Source organism: Mustela erminea, chromosome 13 (assembly GCF_009829155.1).
Source record: "Mustela erminea isolate mMusErm1 chromosome 13, mMusErm1.Pri, whole genome shotgun sequence".
NCBI classification, from domain to species: domain Eukaryota; kingdom Metazoa; phylum Chordata; class Mammalia; order Carnivora; family Mustelidae; genus Mustela; species Mustela erminea.
In genome coordinates this window covers 58,034,139-58,059,375 of record NC_045626.1, presented here as the reverse complement: position 1 = coordinate 58,059,375, position 25,237 = coordinate 58,034,139, and the positions used below count along the sequence as shown (strand labels likewise).

At 41.9% G+C, this 25,237-nt stretch overlaps 1 long non-coding RNA gene across 1 annotated transcript; it reads right to left on the bottom strand.

Moving 5' to 3' along the window:
* LOC116571555 lies at positions 1-19,415 on the bottom strand. Its single transcript, XR_004277909.1, has 3 exons — positions 18,583-19,415; positions 1,266-1,346; positions 1-39 (listed from the first exon to the last, which is right to left on the bottom strand). It is a non-coding gene; the product is annotated as an uncharacterized LOC116571555 (long non-coding RNA).
* Positions 19,416-25,237: the final 5,822 nt, after the last annotated feature.

Sequence of the window (25,237 nt, the reverse complement as noted above, 5' to 3'; positions counted from 1 at the left end):
TCTCCTCTCTCTGGCTACCTCTCTGCCTACTTGTGATCTCTGTCAAATAAATAAAATCTTTGAGAAAAAAATGAAAAGTATTATAAGGGAATATTATGAACATCATAATTCTGATAATTTTCAAAATAGCTGAAAATGGAGGCATTCCTGGAAATAACAAATCACCAAAACTAACTAAAGCAAAAACTAAAAAATCTGAATAGCCATATCAGTAAATACAAATATTCCCACAAGGAAAAACCCAGGTCAAATGTCTTCACTGGTGGAAGTCTAGCAAATATTTTAAGGGAAAAACAAAACAAAAACAAATCTATTAATCCTCTTTTAGAAAATAGATGAGAAAGGAACACTCTTCAATTAATTTTATGAAGCCACCATCACGCTGGTAAAAAAAACCAAAAACATCACAAGAAAATAGAAAATCCTTCATGAACTGTACACTTTAAAAGGGTCAATTTGGGGGTACATGAATTATATCTCAATAATGCTACTTTTTTTAAGATATGAGAACTGGATTAAATATTCTAAAAGCAACTCCATGCTTGAATGAACAGAGTAGAAAATACAGTATCTGTTGTCTGTATCCTTGGGACTGGCACCTAAATGGTTCACTGGGTCATAGCACTGTATATAATTGAAATTTCTTATTTGTATATTATAAAATATATGTTATGGTTTTACATATCATATAAGGGATACAATATTTTGAGCTCATGACAAAAACAGGTGTCAGAACTATACGACTTCACATTTGCTCTTTGCAACAATTCACCCTACAACTCAGTGGCTTTAAACTACTCTGCTGCTCTTCCAGTTATGGTCAGTTGGTGAATTAGGTGGGCAGTTGGGATGGCTGAGGTTCTCTCTGCAGTGATCTCTCATCTTCCAAAGGCTAGTTTGTATTCTCAGCACAAAAACATTTTTGTCATTTATTCATGTCTCATTGGCCAAAGCAAGTCACATGCCAAGCTCCAGATTCAAGGGATGGATAAACAGAATCCACCTACACAGAGACACAGGAAAGAATTTGTGGCCGTTTATTTGCAATCTATGACAAGAATTCTTGACTCGCCTTGGCTCCTCCAAGAATGCTTTTATAACCTCCAAGGTCTGTAAATTAGTGTGAATTAACCTTTGATTGAAACAGTCATGAATCAAATGTAAGTATAAACTGCATTCTAGTGTCTTCCCTCCATTCCTCTCTAATCTTAAAAGATTTTCTAGGAGTAAATAAACTATCAAGCTGATTTGGATAAAAAATTTACCTTCCAAGCCTCCATCTGATATAGCAGAATTTTTTCCATTTCCATTATATGCTGCAAAGCCAGTGCTTCATGTACTCATTTCTGGGGGGAGAAATGGTAAAACTGGTGTCATCATTTAAAGTATAACATTAGCTTTTTAAAGTTTTTTTTTTAAGATTTTATTTATTTGTCAGAGAGAGAGGAGTGAGAGTGAGCACAGGCAGACAGAGTGGCAGGCAGAGGCAGAGGGAGAAGCAGGCTTCCCGCTGAGCAAGGAGCCCCATGTGGGACTCGATCCTGGGACGCTGGGATCATGACCTGAGCTGAAGGCAGCTGCTTAACCAACTGAGCCACCCAGGCATCCCGGATTTTTAAAAGTTTTTAAAGTGATAACATTGAGGTTATTTAGAATAATAATTTAGATCATGTTTATGGCTTATAGTTTTGGTCTAGATAAGTCTAAACATCTAAAAGAATTCCTCGGTTTCCTTGTGACCTGGGATGGAGAACTGCCCTCCCCACCTTACCCCTTACCCCCCCCATTCATTGCACTCCCTACCCCCTCCCCCATACCCTGCTTCTGGGAGCTGTAAGTACTACATCTTGTGGTTTTACTTTCTTTGTATGTGTTAAAACTGCACCTTCAGGGGCACCTGGGTGAACTCTTGGTTTTGACCCAGGTCATGATCTCAGGGTAGTGAGATTCAGCCCCATGAGATGGGCTCCATGCTCAGCAGGGAGTCTGCTGAAGAATCTCGCTCTCCTCCATTTGCCCCTCCCCCACCACTGGGAGCACCTGTGTACGTGCTCTCTCGCTCTCTCTAAAAACTTTTAAAAAACAAACAACAACAATAAAACAATAAACTGTGCCTTCAGTCAAAAGGACCATTTTCCTAAAGTGGGAACTCAAATGCTGAGGGAGTAACCTGCCAGCCCTGTGTGGGTGGCTTCTGCCTCTTCACTTTGGCGGGTCATTATCTGCATATTCTTAATTTAGTAGACCAGCTATGGGCCACCCAACACACCCCACATATTTTAAAGTATCCTTTTTCTATTCTGACAAGTAACTGACTTGGTTTGGCCAAATACAGATTACAAATCACTCTACCCCAGAGTGTTGAAGACTGCTACAATCCTCCTAGCTTCTAGTGTCGCTGTGGAAAAATCCAATGTTATTCCGATTGATCCTTTGTAAACAAAACATCAAAAACCTTAAATTTTCTTCTTTAAGAAAAACATACTTTCAAATTCTCTATTTTGTCCATGGTTTTATGAAATTTCAGAATAGTATGTCTTGAGCTGGGATTAGTTTTATTCTTTTGTGGGTGAGGCATTTGCATTTCAGTTGCAGGATCTTTTCATGAATTGCCTCATTGATGACTCCCCCCTCATCCACTTCTCTCTTCTGTATTTCTGTAATTCCTGTAATTTGCTCTTGAATCCTTATGGTGGTCTTTTATCTCCTATTTTTGTCTTTTATCGCCTATTTATCTCCTATTTTATCTCCTATTTTTGACTCTTTATGTTTTTACTTCCATTTCTGGGAAAATTTCTACAACTATATTTTCAAACTATGTATTAGGTTTTCCATTTAGTTTCATACTTTTAATTTCTCTTAACTTTTTTTCTCTTAATTTTCTTTATATAGCATCCCGTTCTATTCTTGAATGAAATAACCTGTCTTTCCTTCCTAGCAGTGAAACTTATGTTAAGGTTTTCTCTTCCTTGCATAATCTCTGATTCTTCTCGGGTTGTGATTTGATGGTTTTGTGACCACTGTTTGTGTTTGTTTGGCCTCTGATTTTCACGTTAAAGATTTTTCTCAAGTGTGCAGTGACTCTTGGCTATCTAACTACATTTGAAAGTATGAAGCTAAAAAGCTTGTATGTGGAGGTAGGTCTTGGGACTTGTAACCTCATTCCCTCTTGGGTGGTCTGGCTGGGCTACTTTGTTGAGTGTGTCAACCTACTGGTTTCTCCTAAAAGGTGTTTCCCCCAGAGGACTTAACTAACCTTATTGGGGTAATCATTTTGCCATGGATACATGTATGAAATCATCATGTTATATACCTTAAACTTACATATAGGTCAATAATATCTCAATAAAACTGGAAATAAGTAAATTCTCATTAAAAAAAGAAAAAAGAAAGGATCCGCATTATCCTTTGGCATGTGAGGTATGGCCATAGAGCCATGTACTCTTGGATCTCTGAGTGTAGGGAGTCTAGTTGCCTGAATGTCCCAGATATTGTATTCCAGGTGCATCACATTAATCTTCCCAAGGCCACACTTCCCACATTGGCTGCTCCCCAGTCAGTGACTAAGAGTGCCAGGAGTACTAAGGCAAGCCCATTCCTGCAAGATGCAAGATTCCTTTCCTGGGTGTATTTGACTTGAAGACGCCCATAGTCTTGCCGAAATTTTCTTAGAACTGCATGTAGTTATGGACATTTCTTCATCCTTCCTTTCTTTCTTCCCCCCTTCCTTCCCCCATTTCTTCCTTGACAGGGGTCATACCTGTATCATGACTGATAGCTCTTCCAGTCTCCTCATTTTCTCTCATAGTTGTTTCCCCTAATAAATCTCTTACATGTCTTGTCCCATCCTGGCATTCACTTCTCAGAGCACTCAGACTATTGCAAATTGCACAGAAATTAGAGTCTGAGAAAACAGATGGAAAGATGAGATTTGGGATTTATTGACTTATCACTTGGCAGGTGTTGGAAATGCTCTCCTGAGTGGTAGGTGGGTGCAGATACTCCTGGCACAAGATTGTGACCTGGTTGCTCGGGACTTTCCCTGTGGTGAGCTGGAAAAATGTCCAGGGAGAGGGGAACAGTCTTGCAGATCAAATGATTCAGCAATTTGAGAAATATGAGGAGAACCATGTCTTCCAAGATAGTTGAAGTAGATGGCTGCTGATAAATTATATTAATACTCTGCAGAGGGATGATTAGAGTCTGAGCACCATTAATAAGCAGTTAATGGCCAAGAGTCATAGGCCTGTTGGGTAGCATACAAAGAGGCCCTTATCTCTTGTGGTAGAAGAGCGGACACAGATGAGCTCCAGAGAGGTTTGAATTCTCAGCCAAAGGCAAGTCTGCTGTGCTAAGGTCAAAGTCCTGGTTAGGAAAACCTGGGACTCTGAAATACAGAATAAAGATAAATGGGTGTAGGCCATAAGATGTTAATTCTATAGACACCTTTTAACCCTATGACTTCCCAATGTTTCCCCCTTCCCTAGTAAAAGCTGATACTTCCGCCATTCTAGAAATCACTACAGAGCACACAGCAGGTGTACTTCTCAGGGGCTGCCCCCAACACCCGTCCCAGAAGCCAGGCCAGTCACCGGGATGGGGACATGCTAGGCCCAATAATGGTGCAAGGAGTTTCTACCAGAAGAGCTGCTTCAATTGACTGGCCCGAGGAACAGGGAAAACCTCATGTTCAGGCAAAAATTAATTAGAAGCTTGCAAAAAGCCATGACCAACATTCAGTGAAGCAGAAATGTCTGCATTTCCTTGCCACATGGTAGAGGGAAGAATAAACGGGTTGAGGGAAGCGGGCATGTTGGAATGGATATATTGTGGGTGACCAGAAGACTCACCAGAGGATAAGGGTCCCCAGGAGAGTCCCAGGACACAAGATTCATCAAAGCCATTAGAGATGTGCTTGTTCGAGGGGCACTGGCATCGCTTAGCTAGAGTCTCTGCGGGTCAGGGGTGACAGTAGGAAAGCGCAGAGCCAAGTTATCCATGCTCAAGAGCAAGACGGGCCCCAGAGCAAGAGGCCTGGTGGCTGCACTTAATTTCCAGCAGCTGGGAGGTGGCAGTTCCTATAATGACCTGTAAATTCCAAGGAGCTCAGTGGGAGTGACTGTGGGATAATCTTTCCCCACGGACACCGAATTAACATGTAATTTGTGCTAGCAGCCAGACCACAGCACTCTGACATGTCCGCAAGAAGAGAAATACCGTCAAAAACGTTGCAAAAATGTGTACACACAGCAAGCAGGTCTAATTAGAGTAGGTAATTGGGCACAGATTATTTGGACTCTGACAGGACTGAGTTTGAATGTTAACTCTCATTCCTACTGTAGGTCAGGGTCAGCAATTTTTTTTCTTCAAAGAGCCAGATAGTAAGTTGGTTAGATTTCCTTAGGCTGTATGGTCTTTGTTAGAACTACTCGGTTTTGCTATTGTAACTCAAAAGCAGCTTAACAATACGTACATAAGTGAGTGTGGCTATGTTCCAAAAATTCTTTATTTAGAAAAACAAGCAAAGGACTGCATTTGGCCCATGGGCTGTACTTGGCTGACCTCGGTTCTATGAACATATTTTCTTCACTCAATTAGGTCATCTGTAAAAACAATCCTAATGCTAACTACTTTGTAAAGTTGCTCTGGCCCTTATATGAAATAATGATAGCTCTTAAAAGTTCTCATCACAAGGAAAAAAAAACTGTAACTATATCTGGTGATGGGTGGTAACTAGACTTATTATACTGATCATTCTGCAATATATTCAAATAGCTAATCATGTTGTACACCCGAAACTAATGGAACATTGTACGTCAACTACATAAAAATAAAATGAAATTCCTATTTTAAGCTGGAAGGAAAAAAAATGAACCAATGCAGGGAAATGCTCCCCAAAGTCAGATAGATTTGGGGCTAAGTCCGGAATTTGTCGCTAACTACTTACAGATGACCCTGGGGAAGTTTCTGAATTTAAGCTCTATGGTCTAGTTGGATCATACAAAGCCTGAGAAGTTTAATTTGCACAGGGCTGTTTAACGGAGAATTAGAATTTCTGGTTCACTGATATAAATATGGTTCCGGTTCTGGATGCAGCCACGCAAATATGCCATTTGTGACTCAACCGAAAACATTCACTTTAGTTCCCAGTCTTTCCAAAGCACTTAATAGTTTTGTTTTGTCGTTGTGTCCAACAGACCTTAGCTTGTGGCCCCTCCCATCCTCCTACTCCTTCCTCTGGTGGAAAGCACAGAGCTTTCCAGACAGGGGGGGAAAGGTCAGACCCTGTAGAATGACGGCAGCATCTCAAATCCTGTGGGATTCCTCTGTGCTTGTGGAGACATGCTTTTAATGACTGAAAATCTAGTTTTCAAGTAAAGGAATCAGGTATTCCATCTTTTTATTGAAGCTGAAACAAAAAGAAAAGAGCTTTAACCAAAACAAGGCTTTGAAGTTTGCCATCAAAAGGATTTTCTTAGAGTGGCTGTTGAAAGCTTTTAAAACTAGACAGGCTTTTTAAAAATAAAGTGGGTTACCATCTCCTGGGAAGTTTAGGTGGGGTCTAATTACAACAAAGGAGGATCAATTGAAAAAACCTTTATAGAGTCTTTGATTGAAATGGCTGGAAGTCTTTCCGGCAAATAAAGGATGAGAAATGTCCCGCTAGTGAATATTTAAGAGTTCCTTTGTTAAATATTTTACTTTGCAAGACAGGAACTGCAGGTTTCTAGAAGCTGAAGGAGGAGCTAAAAAACTTACAGCGTTGGGGGAACTGTAAATTGGCACAGACTTCCAAGAGAGAAGTTCAGGATTATCTAGCAAAATTTAAAGTATATATAAACTGTGATCCAAAAAATTATTCCAAGGGTATACTAGGACAAGTGTGGGATGGACAAGAATATTTATAATATTGTTATTTTCAGCAATGAAAGCATGGAAACCTAAAGGCCTATCAACCAGGAACTGATTGGATCAATTATGATATATTCACTGCAGTAGAATACAGTGTATCTTTTAAAAATACTATGTATTTTTATTTTTTTGGCATGAAAGATGTCCATGATATCCAGCAAACAGCAAACTTAGTTATCTGGACAGAATATGTATGAGAATGTGTTCGCTGTCCCTGTATTGTTTGAACTATTTATGAAAATGATGCATTATGAAGGAGGAAAAAAATGATGCTTTCTGTTTGAAAAAGACAGCTGTAATTTGTATTTTCACTGCTCAGAAGACAGAGCAAAGAGCAGACCCTCAAGCTGAACAGATCTGTGGTCATCTGATCCGGTTTCCTTACATGGGATATAGACAGTAAGACACTTTTTAAAACTCATCCAACATAATTTCTCTACTTAAAAATACAAGTAGAACCCAAAAAAAAGTAGTGCATTTTTTTCCCCAAAATGTGTTGCTGAGAACTATGATACAAAGTAAATGACATATTTTTCAAGGAAAATACATAATACAAAAACTTATTTCAGTATTAAAAGTACTATAGTGATGATCAAAATCATGTCATAAGTTTATTTTTTTTAAAGATTTTTATTTATTTATTTGACACAGAGAGAGAGAGAGATCGCAAGTATGCAGAGAGGCAGGCAGAGAGAGAGGGGGAAGCAGGCTCCCTGCTGAACAGAGAGCTCCATGCGGGGCTCAATCCCAGGACCCTGAGATCATAACCTGAGCTGAAAGCAAAGGATTAAACCTGAGCCACGCAGGCACCCCATGTCATAAGTTTAAAAAGACGTACATACAACATATAAAATGTAGCAGTGTCGTTAATCTGAACGATCTAACCTGAAACAATTAATATACAATAAATGTTAATTATTTAATAAAATTTTGATTGGCTTATTAGAATTTTGATGGACTTGGGATGACTTCTATGGATCATGTTGCTAATAAACTTGTCCATGATCATTTTAAAATATACTTTCTTTCTTATTAGTAAAATTATGTAGCTGATGGACACATTTAAAAAATTCTATTGAGGGGCAGGCACCTGGCTGGCTCAGCCATTAGGACCCTGCCTTCGGCTCAGGTCATGGTCCCAGGGTCCTGGAATCAAGCCCCTCGTTGGGCTCCCTGCTCAGTGGGAAGCCTGCTTCTCCCTCTCACAGTCCCCCTGCTTGTGTTCTCTCTCTCGCTTTCCTCCTCTGTCAATAAATAAATAAAATCTTAAAAACCTTAAAATCTTAAAAAAAAATCTATTGATGTTGAACTGGAAACCTTGACTTCAGACTTCATTTTTCTCTTTTCCTCTGTCTCTCTCTTGTCTGAGAGACATCTCTGGGTTTATGCTGGATCTGTTTGCAAGAACTGAAAAGACAGACATATCTGGAATTGAGTAATATTTCCTCAACATTGATAGACTCTTTTCATGATAAAATGTATCTTGAGCCCCATTAGAATCTTTATGGATACTTCCCAATTTTTAATTTTTATTTATCTTTCCCCAATTTTCTTTAAAGATTTTATTTATTTATTTGACAGAGATCAGAAGTAGGTAGAGAGGCAGGCAGAGAGAGGGAGGAGGAAGCAGGCTCCCTGCTGAGCAGAGAGCCCGATGCGGGGCTTGATCCGAGGACCCTGAGATCATGACCCAAGCCAAAGGCAGAGGCTTAACCCACCAAGCCACCCAGGTGCCCCTCTTTCCCCAATTTTTTAAATGAAAAATGCTGTATACATAGAAAAGTTGGCAGGCAGAATTGTACGGTGATGTATACCCGCTATTGGACTCCATAAGCATTAATATCTTGCTGTATTTGTTTGATCATAGATCTTTCTTTTCTCCATCTATGTATCTATCCACCGACCAATCCATCTTCTTTTTTTATGTATTTTTTTTTAAGATTTTTTTTTTTTTTTTTTTTTTTAGTATCTCTATACCTACCAGGGGGCTCAAACTTAGGATCCTGAGATCAATAGTTTCATGCTCCACCGGCTGAACCAGCCAGGCGCCCCATTTCTTTTTATGTATTTCAAGCTAAACAGTGGACAAGAGTATACTTTATACTGAAACATTTCAGCTCACATGTAATTAACTATATCTTAATATTTGCTTATAATATTTGCTTATGAAATAGACAAACATGAAGTGTACCACCATTCTATGAGTTTTTTAAAAAATGCAATACTCAGTCCAACCCTTATCTAGATCTGTCCTCATTTTGTACACCATCGATTAGTTGTGCCTGTTCTAGAACTGCCTATATGTGCAATCATTCAGTTAGCACTACTTGGTGTAAGGTTTCTTCCACTTGATGTGTTTCTGAGAGTCATTCATGCTGTGTTTCAGTAGTTCATTGCTCGTTATCACTGAGTGCTATTCTATCACATAAGTGTATCACAAGCCTTCTAAGCTAGACACAAAGGGTTTTCTTGCTCACAGCAACAGTGGTAGCCAGAGGATCAATCAGTACCTGTACCACTTCCCTAAGACCATCTCCATGGAGTGACATACAGGGCCAAGGGACGCTTGCATACAAGAGTTATGTATGACACAAGGGACAAACCCTGAACTTAGAGAACCTGAATCGGCGGGAGACTTTACTTTTATTTTCCAAGGCTGTTTTCTACACAAACATAGCTCAGAACAAAATGTGTTAGAGAACCTGAATTGGCGGGAGACTTTACCTTTATTTTCCAAGGCTGTTTTCTACACAAACATAGCTCAGAACAAAAAGCAGCCCGTACTTCTGCTCACAAGCCAAGCGGAACACCAGAGACCCGTGGAGAACGGTCTCCTAACAAAATGTTCTTGCACACGTCTTTTTGTGAACACATCTTTAAATTTCCCTTGGATAAAATCCTAAGAGCTGAATCGCTGTGTCGTAAGATGTTTGTCTAACTATCAGAACTTTTCCTAAAGTGACTGCATCATTTCACATGCCCACCAACAACATACAAGAGTTCCTGTTCTTTCCATTTTCCCTGCGTTGGTGTTGTCAGTGTTTTAAATATGAGCCATTCCAGTGAGTTGTATTAGTAACTTAACTGTTGTTTAATTTGCATTTTCCTGACAACTGATGATGTTGAACCCTTTTTGGGTTGCTTATTGCCCCCTAGAACATTTTCCTTTGGAAAGTGTCTGCTCAAACTATTTGCCTTTCCAAAAAATAGGTTTTTTCTGTCTATTATTCAGTTGTGGGAGTTCTTTATGTATTATGGAAGCATATCCTTTACTAAATGTATACTTTGCCAGTATTTTCCCTTTGCTTGTTGTTTATCTTAACTGTTCCTTTCAGGAAATAGGATTTTAAAATTTTGCTGAAGTCCAATTTACCAACATTTTTTTTTTTTTTAAGTAGGCTCTACACCCAGAGTGGGGCTTGAATTCACAACCCTTGAGATCAAGACTCACATGCTTTACTGACTGAGCCAGCCAGGCAACCCTAGTTTACTAAGTTTAATTTTATAGTTACTTCCTTCTGGGTCTTGTCCAAGAAGTCTTTGCCTACCTCATGATCATGAAGATTTTTTTCTTTAATGTTTTCTTCTGGAAGGTTTATAGTTTTAACTCTTAAGTCTGGGTCTATGATACATTTTGGATTATTTATTGGGTAAGGATGAGGTACAGGTGGTTCATTTTTCCCCTAATGAATATCCAGTTGTCTCTGTGCCATTTTATGAAAACTTTTCCTTTCCTTGTTGAACTGCTTTAGTAAAACTCAAAAAATTGTGTAAATGTGGGTCAGTTCTAGGCTCTCTATTCAGTTCTGTTGATTTGTCTGTCATTACACCAGTACCACACTGATTACTATACCTTACTAGTAATCGTAAACTCAGTCTAAATTCTTTTTTTTTTCTTCCAGATTTTATTTATTTATTCCACAGAGAGGGAAATCACAAGTAGGCAGAGAGGCAGGCAGAGGGAGAAGGGGAAGCAGGCTCCTTGCTGAGCAGAGAGCCCGATGCGGGGCTCAATTCTAGGACCCTGAGATCATGACCTGAGCCAAAGGCAGAGGCTTAACCCACTGAGCCACCCAGACGCCCCTCAGATAGTGTAAATTCTTAAATTTTGCTCTTCTTTTTTAAGATTACTTTGGATAATCGAGGTCATGTGCCTTTTCATAAAAATTCAAGAATTTTCAGGGCACCTGGTGGCTCAGTGGGTTAAAGCCTCTGCCTTCGGCTCAGGTCATGTCTCAGGATACTGGGATCCAGCCCCACATCAGGCTCCCTGCTCAGCGGGGAGCCTGCTTCCTCCTCTCTCTCTGCCTGCCTCTCTGCCTACTTTCGATCTCTCTCTCTGTCAAATAAATAAATAAAATCTTAAAAAAAAAGAAATTTTAGAATTTTCTTGGAAGAGAGATTGATATTTAGTTTTTGTGTGGTATATAATAGAAAAGTTATTTTAAGTACAATGATAGGAAAAACATTTAAATAACTGCATTATAAAAAATAAATAACTGCATTACGATTTTCTTAATTATTTTATATTTTTAGTTCCATATACATAAGGCAACTTGTATTTTATATTTATTTGACAAGTTACAGATTGCCATGCAATTTGATTAATATTAATTAGGTAAGAAAGCCCTGACAATGTGATGTGTTTTTTTGACTCTTCTGGGGGCAGCTGGGTGGTTGACAGAATAAATAAAATCTTAAAAAAAAAAAAATTCTGATTAGTCTTATTAACCTGATTCAATTCACCCAATTAGAATAGTCATGTTTTAGAGTGAGCATGAAACAAAGTAAGAACAAATAAGGTAGTAATTATGTTGTTGATGGTCACCTAATTATAACACATATTTGAATCTTCTCCGTAAAGTAACATTTCTAACAAAATAATTTGTTCTGGGGCACCTGGGTGGCTCAGTGGGTTAAGCCGCTGCCTTCAGCTCAGGTCATGATCTCAGGGTCCTGGGATCAAGTCCCGCATCGGGCTCTCTGCTCAGCAGGGAGCCTGCTTCCCTCTCTCTCTGCCTGCCTCTCCATCTACTTGTGATTTCTCTCTGTCAAATAAATAAATAAAATCTTAAAAAAAAATAAATAATTTGTTCTAACTGAAGAACTACCAAACAAAATAGAAAAGTAAAATTATGGAAAACCTCTGAAGAATTATCAGAAGCTCAATATTTAGTCTTTAAAGTTTACCAGTAAAAATATCCATCTTGAGAGACACAATAGACTAATATTAAAAATCTACAGTAAATATCAACATACAATTAAGTTGGCTAATCACTATTTCTTATTTATTACTTTACAAAAGTTGCCTAATGCATATTTTCTCCCTGGTCACCTTAAAATTTCCATCATGAAAACAATAATTCATTTGCTAAATGTTTTGAAATAGCAGACTTCTCAGTTATTGTAGTTATCTTATTATTGAATAACACTTATATCCTCATGAAATGCTTTTTGCTGCCTAAAAATTTTCTGGGGACTTGGATACATCAATAAGTTTGTTGCTTTTGCTACTTACAGAATGTTGTAAAATGCAGAGGTAAGAAATTGTGGCCTCTTGACTACAGAGTTTCGAGTACATTAGGTTTAGGATGATCTTTTGTGTCAGAGAAACTTATTTTTTTTTTTTAATACTTTATTTATTTATTTGTCAGAGAGAGAGCGAGCGAGAGCGAGCACAGGCAGACACAGTGGAAAGCAGAGTCAGAGGGAGAAGCAGGCTCCCTGCGGGGCAAGGAGCCCGATGTGGGACTCGATCCCAGGACGCTGGGATCATGACCTGAGCCGAAGGCAGCTGCTTAACCAACTGAGCCACCCAGGCGTCCCTCAGAGAAACTTATTAATGGAAAATTGGCTGGGCTACCAAGAGGTCTCTTCTGCCATCTGGTAGTAAATGGCAACCCTTTGTGAAAAGCGGTTTCATGAATTGTAGTTGCCCAGAGAGTAAGTACAAACAATTAAGGATCCCCATATATATGAAAACATAAGCAGCAAACAGGAAAATATCAAAATAAACAGGCATACTTATTTTGGAACAAGGGGTAAGTCAAGGTATCCTGCCATTAATTTCAAATGATTTTCATTTTAAAATGCTATATACGGTCAACCTATCAATTGAATCAAAAAGTAAATTGGGATATTTGCACACATACAAGAATTTTTTAAATGTCACCTCCCACATACTCCTTTTCAGAAAGTCCTTGAGATGAGTGGAAAGCCAAGAAAAAGGGAAACATGGGATACAAAAAAGAATAGAACTGACCTAGGAGCCTACTGAGAAGAAGACACCTTTCTTTTTTTTGACAGGATCAAAGAAAGGCACTTAGAACCTCCAGAAAAAACAACAACAACAAAAGCAAGGGAAAGTTGTACAAAATAGTCAGGAAACAACCTGGACGATGGCATAAGTTTGAGCAATTGGTAGAGTATTAGAAAAGAGAACAGGTTTTGCTTACAATTCTAAGAACATTCTTTCAGGTGACCCTGGAGTGCTGACATTGTCTATATACAGAAGGAAATAGGATCCTAGCATTTTTTTTTTTAAAGATTTATTCATGTATTCTCGACAGAGAGAGGGTGAGAGTATGAGCTGGGGGAGGGACGAGGGAGAGAAATCCATGCTGACTTCATGCTGAGCATGAAACCCAACGTGGGGCTCGATCCCACCACCCCAAGATCATGACCTAAGCTGAAACAGAGAGTTGGGTGTTTAACCATCTGAGCCATCCAGGTGCCCCTGGGCTCCTAGCATTAAAAAACAATCTCTACAGTTAATAACACCTACAAGTTATAATAATGTGTAAGCCATTTAATGGTTTTCAACTTTGAAAAAGAACCTTTAGACAATCCACAGAAGACTTAGTAGGGAGCCTAAGTCGAGAGGTAGAATCTGGAGAAAAATTCTAATTGTATATCCTGGAAAAACAAGAAATATTGTAGAAAATTAATGGAACAAGAAATAGAGATCTGTGTACATTATTTCAAGTTACAAATATTAGAAAAAAAAACTGAAAATAACTATCAAAACTTGAAAAGAGAAGGTCAGTTGTGTAGGTTAAATCTTTACATTTTGGAGCAAGGAGATGTTGAATAATATCTATCTAATTTAGAAGTAGTGATATGGGGGGCGCCTGGGTGGCTCAGTTGGTTAAGCGACTGCCTTCGGCTCAGGTCATGATCCCGGAGTCCCGGGATCGAGTCCCACATCGGGCTCCCAGCTCCATGGGGAGTCTGCTTCTCCCTCTGACCTTCTCTCCTCTCATGCTCTCTCCCTCAAATAAATAAATAAATAAATAATCTTAAAAAAAAAAAAAAAGAAGTAGTGATATGGGCACAATATTTAGAATTATGAAGGTAACTACCAGAAGTATGGAAAATTAAAAAAAAAAATTGCCCAGGAGAATAGCCTGGAGTGGGAAGAAATGTGATGCTTCCCATCTGAAATCTTGTGATGTTTTTCAAGAAGTAATTTACATCTACTACATTGATAAAATTTTATTTAAATGAGAATAAAATTTAGATTGAAATGTATCAGCATTGTAGCATCAAAAATAGACCAAAGCAGCTGTCTTAAATGCTTGCAGTTCTTGGTTGAAAAATGCCAGTTGGTTTATTTTTGTAAATTTTCTGTGAAGTTTCAAACCGCTGTTTGTTATTATTTGTTCAAAAATCATTCATCAAGGGGCACCTGGGTGGCTCAGTGGATTAAGCCTCTCCCTTTGGCTCAGATCATGATCTCGGGGTCTTGGGATCGAGCCCTGCATTGGGCTCTCTGCTCGGCGGGGAGCCTGCCTCCCTCTCTCTCTGCCTGCCTCTCTGCCTACTTGTGATCTCTGTCAAATAAATAAATAAAATCTTAAAAAAAAAAAAATCGGGGCGCATGGGTGGCTCAGTGGGTTAAAGCCTCTGCCTTCGGCTCAGGTCATGATCCCAGGGTCCTGGGATGGAGCCCCACATCGGGCTCTCTGCTCAGCGGGGAGCCTGCTTCCTCCTCTCTCTCTGCCTGCCTTTCTGCCTACTTGTGATCTCTGTCTGTCAAATAAATAAATAAAATCTTGAAAAAAAAATCATTCATCATGAATAGAAAATTTTTTTCCTCTATCAGTGAAAAGCCAAATTGGGCTTTTAAAACTGTATTTTCTCTTTTAATACTGATCTGTGAAGAACAAGAGAGAGTCTGATGTGCACTGTTAAGAACCGTGGTTAGATAAACACACATTATCAATCGTGGCAAATATAAGTATATATTCTTCAGAGAAATGACTACTCAGGATGATTGACTATCTTTTTTTTTTTTTTTTAAGATTTTATTTATTTATTTGACAGAGAGAGAGAGAGAGATCCCAAGTAGACAGAGAGGCAGGCAGAGAGAGGAGGAAGCAGTCTCACTGCTGAGCGGAGAGTCCGATGCGGGGCTCGAACCCAGGACCCTGAGATCATGACCCGAGCTGAAGGCAGAGGCTTAACCCACTGAGCCACCCAGGTGCCCCTGACTGACTATCTTTAATCAGGCTGTTTATTTTGTTATTGAGTTCCTGGAGTTCTTTATATGTTCTGGATCTTGATTCCTTATTAGATACATGACTTGCAAGTATTTTCTCCCATTCGGTGGGTTTCCTCTTCACTCTGCTTCCGCACTCTACACTGTAGTTTTACACAGACTAAATTAAACAGTGCAGAACTAAGGATAATGGTGCACCCCACCCCACCCCACACAATGAGCCTGCTCTGTCTACCAAGTGGTAAACTCCTCCCTTTCCCCAGCAGCAGCTGTTAAGTGTGAGCTGGTTCCTCTGACCTGCTCATGGGATAAGCGTTGGATGACTCAAACTTTGTTTTAAGGATGAAAAAACTTTTTTTTTTTTTTTTTTAAAGATTTTATTTATTCATTTGACACAGAGAGATCACAAGTAGGCAGAGAGGCAGGCAGAGAGAGAGAGAGGAGGAAGCAGGCTCCCCGCGGAGCAGAGAACCCGATGCGGGACTCGATCCCAGGACCCTGAGATCATGACCTGAGCCGAAGGCAGCGGCTTAACCCACTGAGCCACCCAGGCGCCCAGGATGAAAAAACTTTTTAAAGATCTTATTTATTTATTTGAGAGAGAGAGAGCACAAGGCAGAGCAGCAAGCAGAAGGAGAGGGAGAAGCAGACTCCCTGATAAGCAGGGACCCTGACATGGGGCTCGACCCCAGGACCCTGGGATCATGACCTGAACCGAAGGCAAACTCTTAACCGCCTGAGCCACCCACACACTCCAAGGATGAAAATTTTTTAAAGTCCCTACTGGATTATTTTTAAAAATTGAAAAAGAATAGTGATCATTACATCTTCTAACAAAGTGAATCCCTTTAATCCCTCAGTTGGGAAATGCTGTCCTGCTGCAATAAATCTGAATTGTGAAGTCACTGCTTTGAAATTATCCAGGACTCATCAGAGGCCTCCTTCTCTGGATGTAGAAAATGCTGTTCTAGAATTTTCTCCCCCTTCGCCAAATAGTTCCTCCCTCTCAGACTCTAGGGGAGGAGCCATTCCTGTGGGTCCTCTGTTACCCCATACTGGTGAGGAGAATTTGGAAATACCATTTTACAATTGAAAAAAGGCACTGGCATTTTGCTAAGAGAATGACATTTTTGTGAAATCCTCTCTGCACTGACGTGAGGAAGATTAAAAATTGTTTCTCCGTCTCTGGCTCCTAGGTGTCCCCTGATGTCTTGGCAGTTGTTCAAACAAGTTAATTCTAAGGCAAAAAAAAAAAAACAACAAAAAACCAGAAGTGTCCTGGTGAAGAGTTCAGACTGGAGTGGGGACCAACACATCTGCTTGGAGTCCTGTCCCCGAGTTCCTGGTGTTGGTCCCCTTGATTAAGTTCCTCAGGCTAACTATTAAGAAGAGTCAGTGCCATTCTTACGGAAAATAAATGACCAGTTAACATTACCTCTGAGCTGCTCGAAAGTTCCATGAAATGAACGCCCAACTGTGATCTTGGGACAATTAATTTTATGAAACAGGATTTTCAAAGGCTCTGATTCTATTTCAAGGCTATTCCTGACCACTGACATTTGAAAAAAGCTTTTTCTTTTCCTTTCACAGAGATCATTTTGACATGTTTGCTTCTGGGAGTTTCTTTTTCAGCAACACATATAAAAGCATTGAACTGGGATGAAGTTGACATTCTAAACATTTGAAGTTTGGTTTTGATTCTTTCAGAAAAAAAAAATAAAAGGAAGGGAAAGGCGTTTAACATCATTAAAACATCTCAGAAGTTTTGCTAGGCTTGTGCCATGGAAACCTAAAATGACATGGCGACATTTTTCGAAAGGATGGAATTTGGGGATTTTCCTTAACTTTTTCTGCAGAGATGTAGAGACTGAGGACAAGTGACATTAGTGTCCCCGGCCTCTGACATTTCTTGTTCCATAGCAAAGCTCCCTCCCACAAGTCCCCACACAGTCAGGCATGTGGCCTGACCAGCCTCTCTCTCCCCGGTCCTCTCCTGGTCATTCCCATGGCCAGCCTCCTAACCCTAAATCAACAACAAGTGCACGAACAAACAACCATCTTTTAATTTTAAAAGATGGGCAGCATGTGTTTAAAAGGAGAGGTGACTCTCCATATACGGACATGAAATACCATAGTGTCTTAAGTGAAAAAACCCAGTCACAGAAAAATAGATTCAAGGATTCCATTCATGTTTAAAAAATGTGTGTGTGCACAAGCATGGTTTAAAAAAAAGGAATCAGGACTGCATGGGTGGCTCGGTCATTAAGCGGCTGCCTTCCCCTTAGGTCCACATCCTGGGGTCCTGGGATCCAGCCCCCACATCATGCTCCCTGCTGGGTGGGAAGCCCGCCCCGCTTCTCCCTATCCCATTCCCCCTGCTTGCGCTCCCTCTCTCGCTGTGTCTCTCTCTGTCAGATAGATAAATAAATAAAATCTTAAAAAAAAGAAAAGAAAAAGGAATATCTTACTTACACACACACACACACACACACGCATCACACAGACATAGGTCAAACAAACAAACAAACAGACAAAAGTTAAAACAAAACAGCAGCCCCCAAAGGGAGTCCTTTTCCTGAACCTGAAAAGGTTCATTTTAATGAGGAGGCTCTGTTCCTTGGAAAGGTGTGGTCCGTGCGCTTTGTCTAAGCAGACTCTGCTCAGATTCTCCTCACCTGCTCAAACCCTACCCTCTTCTGGCACCTCCCTTAGACCCCACCGCCAACCCCACCCTCTCCCTTTTTCAAACTGCCCCCTGGAGTGCCTGGCCACGTCTGGAATTTCCCTCTTTATGCTAAACGCTACATCCCCAAACTGTGACTTAACGACGGTTTTGGCTCTCCCAGAAATGGAATCTTAAACCCGTCAATCAGGAATCGCCTGATTGGCACTAGTGAGGTCATCGGCCTGATAGACCCCATCACCGTCCCCTAAAGGAAGGTGACCTTGCAATAACCAATCTGATTTTTGTGGCCTGCGTGTTAACTTCCTTGTTCCCAGTGCGCTCTGCCTAGGAGGCTTCCACTGTGTACCGCTACTCACTGCTCCTTTCTATCTGCCGGATGGGCTGCTGCCTGATTCATGAATCATTGACCAAAGCCAGTAAGATCATTAAAATTCACTCAGTTGAATTTTGTTCTTTCTCCAAAAAGAGAGCAGCTTCCTCCTACCTTTAAGGAAAGCCAAGGTCCACACCCTGTCCTCTGAGCCTGCCCTGCTTGGAATGTTCTCAGCTGTGCCCCCTCTGGTTTGCCATGGGGCCACCTCCTTGAGCCTGCCTTGAGGGTCACTTTGAACCTCCTACAGCCTCGCACCCAAGGTGGCACAGGCTGGATACGGTTACAGGAAGGAAATGAAAGAATTCTTGCTCCCTTACACCTTCTCCTGGACCTGAAAAGGTTGATTCTAATGGGGCGGGGCGTGGGGGGCGCTGTTCCTTGGGAAGGTGTGGTCCGAGCCCTTTGTGTAAGCAGACTCCGCTCAGATTCTGCTCAGGTTCTCATCACTGCTCAAACACTTCCCTCTGCGGGCCCCTCCCTCAGACCCCACCTCCAGCCCCACGGACTCCCTTCTTCAAACTGCCTCCCGGAGTGCATGGCCCTGCTGGGATTTCCCCCTTTATTTTGTGAAATTGCACCTCCTTTTCCACTTAAACAAGTGCTCCAGACTCAAATTCTTTTTGGTTCTGTAATCTTGGCAAGCGAGAAAGAGAAGGAGGGATCAGTTTTTCTCGGGGCTGGAGTGGGAGGTTATCTATGGAATTTATGAATCCTCTAAGAAAAGTCTGGAAGGATCCGTGGGAGGGGTAAGATGGGAGGAGAGTATGTGAAGAAGTTCTCACTCCATATAGTTTTGTGCTGCTGCATTTTTTTGCAATGATCATGAGTTCGTTTTTTACTTGTGTAATTACAAAAATAAAAATAGAGGCCCGGTTGGTTAAATGAGTTGTGGGTTTTTGCATACATTTTTAATTTGCCTTCTTGTCATGGACCAGAAATACTCTCTAAAATGAAGACATCGTGTAAAATAATGGGAAGCTATGTGAGACAGCTGTCACAGGCACAGGGTTTTCTCAAACTCTCTGGTGTTTTGTGCCCCAGATAATTAAGTTTAGAGGCAGCCTGTGTTCAGAACCACTTTGACTATGTAAATATATAAGGAAAGCACCCAGATCAATTTTGTCTCATCTGCTGTGAAATCCTACAAAGTTCAGCAGTCATCAGAAGAATCTGCTCAGAATTGAGATCTGGCCAAAGAGGGTCAAGTTATCACTGATGTGAAACGGATGAATATCGCATGTGAAGACATCTTTGTAGTCCCTGCTCATTTTTAAAATGTGGGATTTTATCATAATTTTTTCAAAAAAGCAAACAAAAACACCTCCCCTATAAGATCAAAATGTTGACTTATTTAATGTGGATTAGGGATGAGAAACTTTACATAGTAGCCGAAAAATGAGAAACTTTGGATGTAAAAATGGAACCATTATTCTCGCTGCTGAAACCATTAGCTCGGTAAAAGCAGTTTGCGCAGCATATTGTTAACTACTCTTTGTTAATGACTTAGCAACATTTGAATAGGAAAATGAAAAATATTACCTAAGGAGTAGGAACCTAGAAAGTAAATATAGAGCTTGCACCTGATGAGTTATGAAATCAAACACAGATGAAACAACTGACCTCCCCATGGAGAAAATTAATTTAGTAAAAACAAAACAAAACAAAAAAAGCCTGAAGCTGTGACCTGCAAATGTGGCCACTATTAACCTTGGCATAAATTGTATCCGATGTGACCAAAAGAAAAAAAAAATGTTTATATGCCATTTACATGGAGCGTTAAGACAAATGAGATGGACACAATAAGCCATTTTAAATATACACAGGAGGGGCACCTGGGTGGCTCAGTCAGTTGAGCACCTGCCTTGGGCTCAGGATCCTAGAGTCCTGGGATAGAGCCCCACAGTGGGCTCCCTGCTTAGCCGGCAGGGAGTCTGCACCTCCCCCTGCTCTGACCCCACCCCTGGTCAGGCTCCTCCCCCGGTCAGACTCCTCCCCCTTCCTGTGTTCTCTCTTGCTCAGGCACACTCTCTCAAGTAAATAAAATCTTAAAAAAAAAATAATAAAGAGGGCGTCTGGGTGGCTCAGTGGGTTAAGCCTCTGCCTTCGGCTCAGGTCATGATCTCAGGGTCCTGGGATCGAGTCCCGCATCGGGCTCTCTGCTCAGCGGGGAGCCTGCTTCCCTCTCTCTCTCTGCCTGCCTCTCTGCCTACTTGTGATCTCTCTCTGCCAAATAAATAAATTCTTTAAAAAAAATAGATATACTGGATGACACAGCTTTACAGACTGGCATAAGAGACTTTGGATTCATTCATTCATTCATTCATTCATGCATTCATTTATTGTGAGAGAGTGTGTGTGTGCACGTGGGGGCCAGGGCAGAGGGATGCGGAGGTAGAGAATTTTAAACAGACTCTATCCCGAGTGGAGGCAAAGGCAGGGCTCCATCCCAGGACCCTGAGGTCACCACCTGAGCAGAAACCAAGAGCGGGAGGCTTTAACGGACAGCGCCACCCAGACACCCCGGGACTTTGGTCTTTGCCAGACTACCTGGGCTAAGATAACGCAAAAGGTATACCAGGTGGGTAGAAAAGGAAGACTTGCTTTCTTGGAGAGACGTTCACCATCTTGCCTCTGGGCCCCCTTGCTTTAACTGTCCACCCTGCTCTGCCTCCCCCCGGGGTTTTCAGCAAGTTCCAGGATCTGGCCTTTGTTTAGAGCCGTGTGCCAACGTTCGTCATGCAAATGTGGTTTTGCTTCAAATAAGATTTCAGTGTATTTGCTGCTTCACAGATGCTTTGAAGCATCTGTGCATCGTGCAAACCTCGTTTTGGGAACCTCATGAATTCTGAAATGGGTCATGCTGTTACACAAGGGAGCTTGTCAAAACCTCTTTTGTACTCCTACTTCCAACTTTTTTTTTTTTTTTTTTTGCCATTTGCCAATATCTAAGTTTTAAGTAATTTTCCAGCTACTGAATGGAGTTTCTTTTTCTTGACCCACAAATAGGCAACTGGAAAGGATGCTTGAGCAAGCACTTCTCAAGCATAAGATACCCCCCACTCCCACACTTTGATACTCCAGCTACCTAGCATAACCAGAGTTACTGTTCTGTGCATGCCTTTCATTTGGCACACAGAAAATCACAAGTCATGCTGGGAGACACATAGAATTCTTTTTGAGGAAGTAAAATATTCCCCAAATGGTAACCGTCGGAGCTGACTGAATTCAAACAAAGCAGCAGCATTCCAGACCATGCAACCATGTGTGGGCTGCAGGGTGACCCCTGACCACCCACCAGGGTGGGAACCACTCCCCTCTGCTGCATGCAGGCCACCAGGACACACTGTTCACCGGCATTCCTAACCCACCTGTACTGGGCAGGTTGGATTCCAGAACCTTCCAACTATAAACACATGCAGGTGATCAGGCACCACTGGGAGTGGTTCACCCAGGCTGAGGCTTGTATCCATTTCTGATTTCTACCATCTCAACATGGTCTGTAGTTTTACATATTTATCTTCTGAAGGAATGTCACAGATCTCATCCCAAGAAGAAGCTCACCCCCCTAGTTAAGGATCACTGCTTTAGGGAGCAGCAAAGAAAATCTAGGGTATTGGAGAGGGAGGGGAGGAAGAGGAGGAGGAGGAGGACTAGAGTATGGATGACTTACTTTCTCAAATGAGTCAAATCCTGAAGGACATGGTCTTCCAAAGGAAAACTGGTATTAGAGTCAAACTCAGTGTTTTAAAATAAGCATTACCATTTTTTTTTTCATAGGAATGCTTGTAAACATTCCCAGGTGAGAATCCTCATCACCTGAGCCAGATCGGGCTGTTGTAACAGAACACCAGAGAATGGGTGGCTTCAACAACAAGCATTCATTTCTCACGGTTTTGAGGGCTGGAAGTTGAAGATCAAGGTGTTTGCAGATTCCTTGTGTGTGTGTGTGTATTGGGGCGGGGTGGGGGGGCTCTCTCTGGTTTGGAGGAGCCCCCATCCTGCTGGGTTGTGCCCTGGCCCAGGAGAGCTGAGGGGTGGCCCTTGTCCCCCTTCCTCCTCTTATACTGAGGCTAACTAATCCCATCACAGGGGCCCCACCCTCATGACCTCATCTAAACCTAATCCCCTCCCAACGCCCCACCCTCTATTAGCATCCCACTGGGGGTTAGAGCTCTAACAAGCGAAATTTGGGAGACTTCTTAAAGGGAAACAATCAGGTATTTCGCGGGTGGGCAAATTGTGGCCTCCATTCCTATTTAATTCTCTTTAGGAAAATCTGCCTTTCTGAGACCCCCCCTCCCCCCCCAGAGAGGTCTGAGGCACGTGGTGCGTGAGATGAGCCCTCCAGATGGCACAGGGATGCAGCCCCTTCCTCCAAGGAGACACATTGGGCTCTCTCCAACTCGGTTTCACCCACTCGTGTGTCCGTCTCCTGCCCATGAGCTGGTTCTCTGGGGGCAAACACACAGCAAACTCCCAGCCGTCTGGGGGCCCTGAGGCCCAGCCATTGCTCAGCTCCCTCGTCCTTTTAAAAAGTTGTTAGCCCTTGGACCCGCACTCCCTCCTGTGTAGAGGACTTGGTTTCAGCAGCGGTAGAGGAGAGCTAACCAACCCAAGGGTCTTGGGATGAAATCCAAAGAATTATACCACGAGAGGGTACATTTCTTTTCGAAGACTCACATTTTTATTTTTCAAACACAGAATTTTCCATCCTATTCTATAACATATCTATGTTTATTTAAATACTAAAGCCAGGCACCTGGGTGGCTCAGTGGTGACGTGTCTGCCTTCCGCTCAGGTTGTGATCCCAGGGTCCTGGGATGAAGCCTGGCATCAGGCTCCCTCCTTGTGGGGTGGGAGGGGGATGTGGAGTGGGGTGGAGGGTGGGGTGGGGGCTGCTTCTCCCTCTCCCAGTCCTCCCCTTTGTGTTCTCTCTCTCTCAAATAAAATAATAAAATCTTTAAAAAAAAAGGTAAAATATAAATAAGTAAATACCAAAGTCATGTCTTAAATCACTTCTCATGAAATAAAGTTCATGTTCCACATTCTGCCTCTGGCTCAGAGAACTGCCTGGCCTGGCCCAGCAGCCCTGGGTGCATGTAAATTTGAGAAGTGTGACTCAGGTCGGACTGCCAGCCAGGTGCTTCCCAAGATGCTCCTGGGCAGTTGGTGATGTCAGTGAACAATGGCCCTTAAAGACATCCCCCCACTAATTCCCTGTGAATATTACCTTATGTGGAAGAGAGAATTTGTACGTTAGAGTGAGTTCAGTGTCTTGAGATGATTCTGGATTATCTGGGTGGACCAATGTCATCTCAGAGTTCTTTTTTTTTTTTAAGATTTTATTTATTTATTTGACAGACAGAGATCACAAGTAGGCAGAGCAGCAGACAGAGAGAGAGAGAGAGGAGGAGGAAGCAGGCTCACCGCTGAGCAGAGAGCCCGATGCGGGGCTTGATCCCAGACCCTGGGATCATGACCTGAGCTGAAGGCAGAGGCTTTAACCCACTGAGCCACCCAGGTGCCCCTCAGAGTTCTTATAAGAGGGAAGCAGGAGAGGGTCAAGAACATTGGAGAAGCCAGAGTTTGGAGTGATGCCCTTCAAAGCTAAAGGAGGGATCACAAGCCAAGGAATGCCGGCAGCTACTGGGAGCTGAAAGAGGTGAGGAAATGGATTCTTCCCCTCTGAGCCTCCGAAACGAAACTGTCCTGTTGAAATTTTGGTATTAGCCCAATAAAATTAGTTTTGAATTTCTGACCTCCAGAACTCTAAGAACAAATTTATGTTGTTTTAAGCCACTGAGTTTATAGTGGTGATTTAAGAAAAGCAATAAAAAAACTATTACAGTTGGTTCACTTGGGGGGCTCAGTTGGTTAGCTCCTGACTCTTGATTTCAGCTCAGTTCTTGATCTCAGGGTCCTGGGATTGAGCCCGGCACTGGGCTCCTCGCTCAGTATGGAGTCTGCTGAAGATTCTCTCCCCGTGCTTCTGCCCCTGCACATGTCCTCTTGCTCATGCGCTCTCTCAAATAAATAAGTCTTTCTTTTTTAAAAAAAATTGACTGTTGCTATTAAAGACCAGAAATCCTTGTTTATATATTCATTCCTGTACGCATTGCTAAGTGAATGAGGAAAATAGCACCAGCTTCATTGGCTATGCACTTGTAAAAGTGCATTTTCCCAATTCATAAGGGAGAATGCACTTCGTGGGTGCTCCTTTGATTCCATTTTACAGTCCCTGTCTGCTTAATGGCCTGACCTCGTCCATCCTTTCCTTAAAGGACAGTCAGTGAGCAAAGAAAAGAAGAAGCAAAGATGGTTGTCCAGTCAGTAATGATGTAAAGTCAGTAATGATGACATTCTTCTCAACTGGCAAGAGTGTCTATGTGGAGACACTTGGTCAAGAAGAGCAGAGGAGGGGCGCCTGGTTGGCTCAGATGGTTAAGTGTCTGCCTTCAGCCCAGTCATGATCCCAGGGTCCTGGGATCGAGCCCCAAGTCAGGCTCCCTGCTGGGTGAGGAGCCTGCTTCTCCCTCTCCCTCTGCCCCCACCATTGCACATGCCCCCCCCCCCCTCTCTCTCAAATGAATAAATAAAATAAATAAATAAAATCTTAAAAAAGAGGATCATGACCCAGAGTGATTGTCTTAGCGGGCTTTGCCACTCAGCAGGAATTAAGGGGGTCTCCTGGGTCCATTCTTGCTGCTGTAACCACGGCAAACTGGGATGGGTGGGTGGGGGGGTTGTTATAAACAACAGACATTTC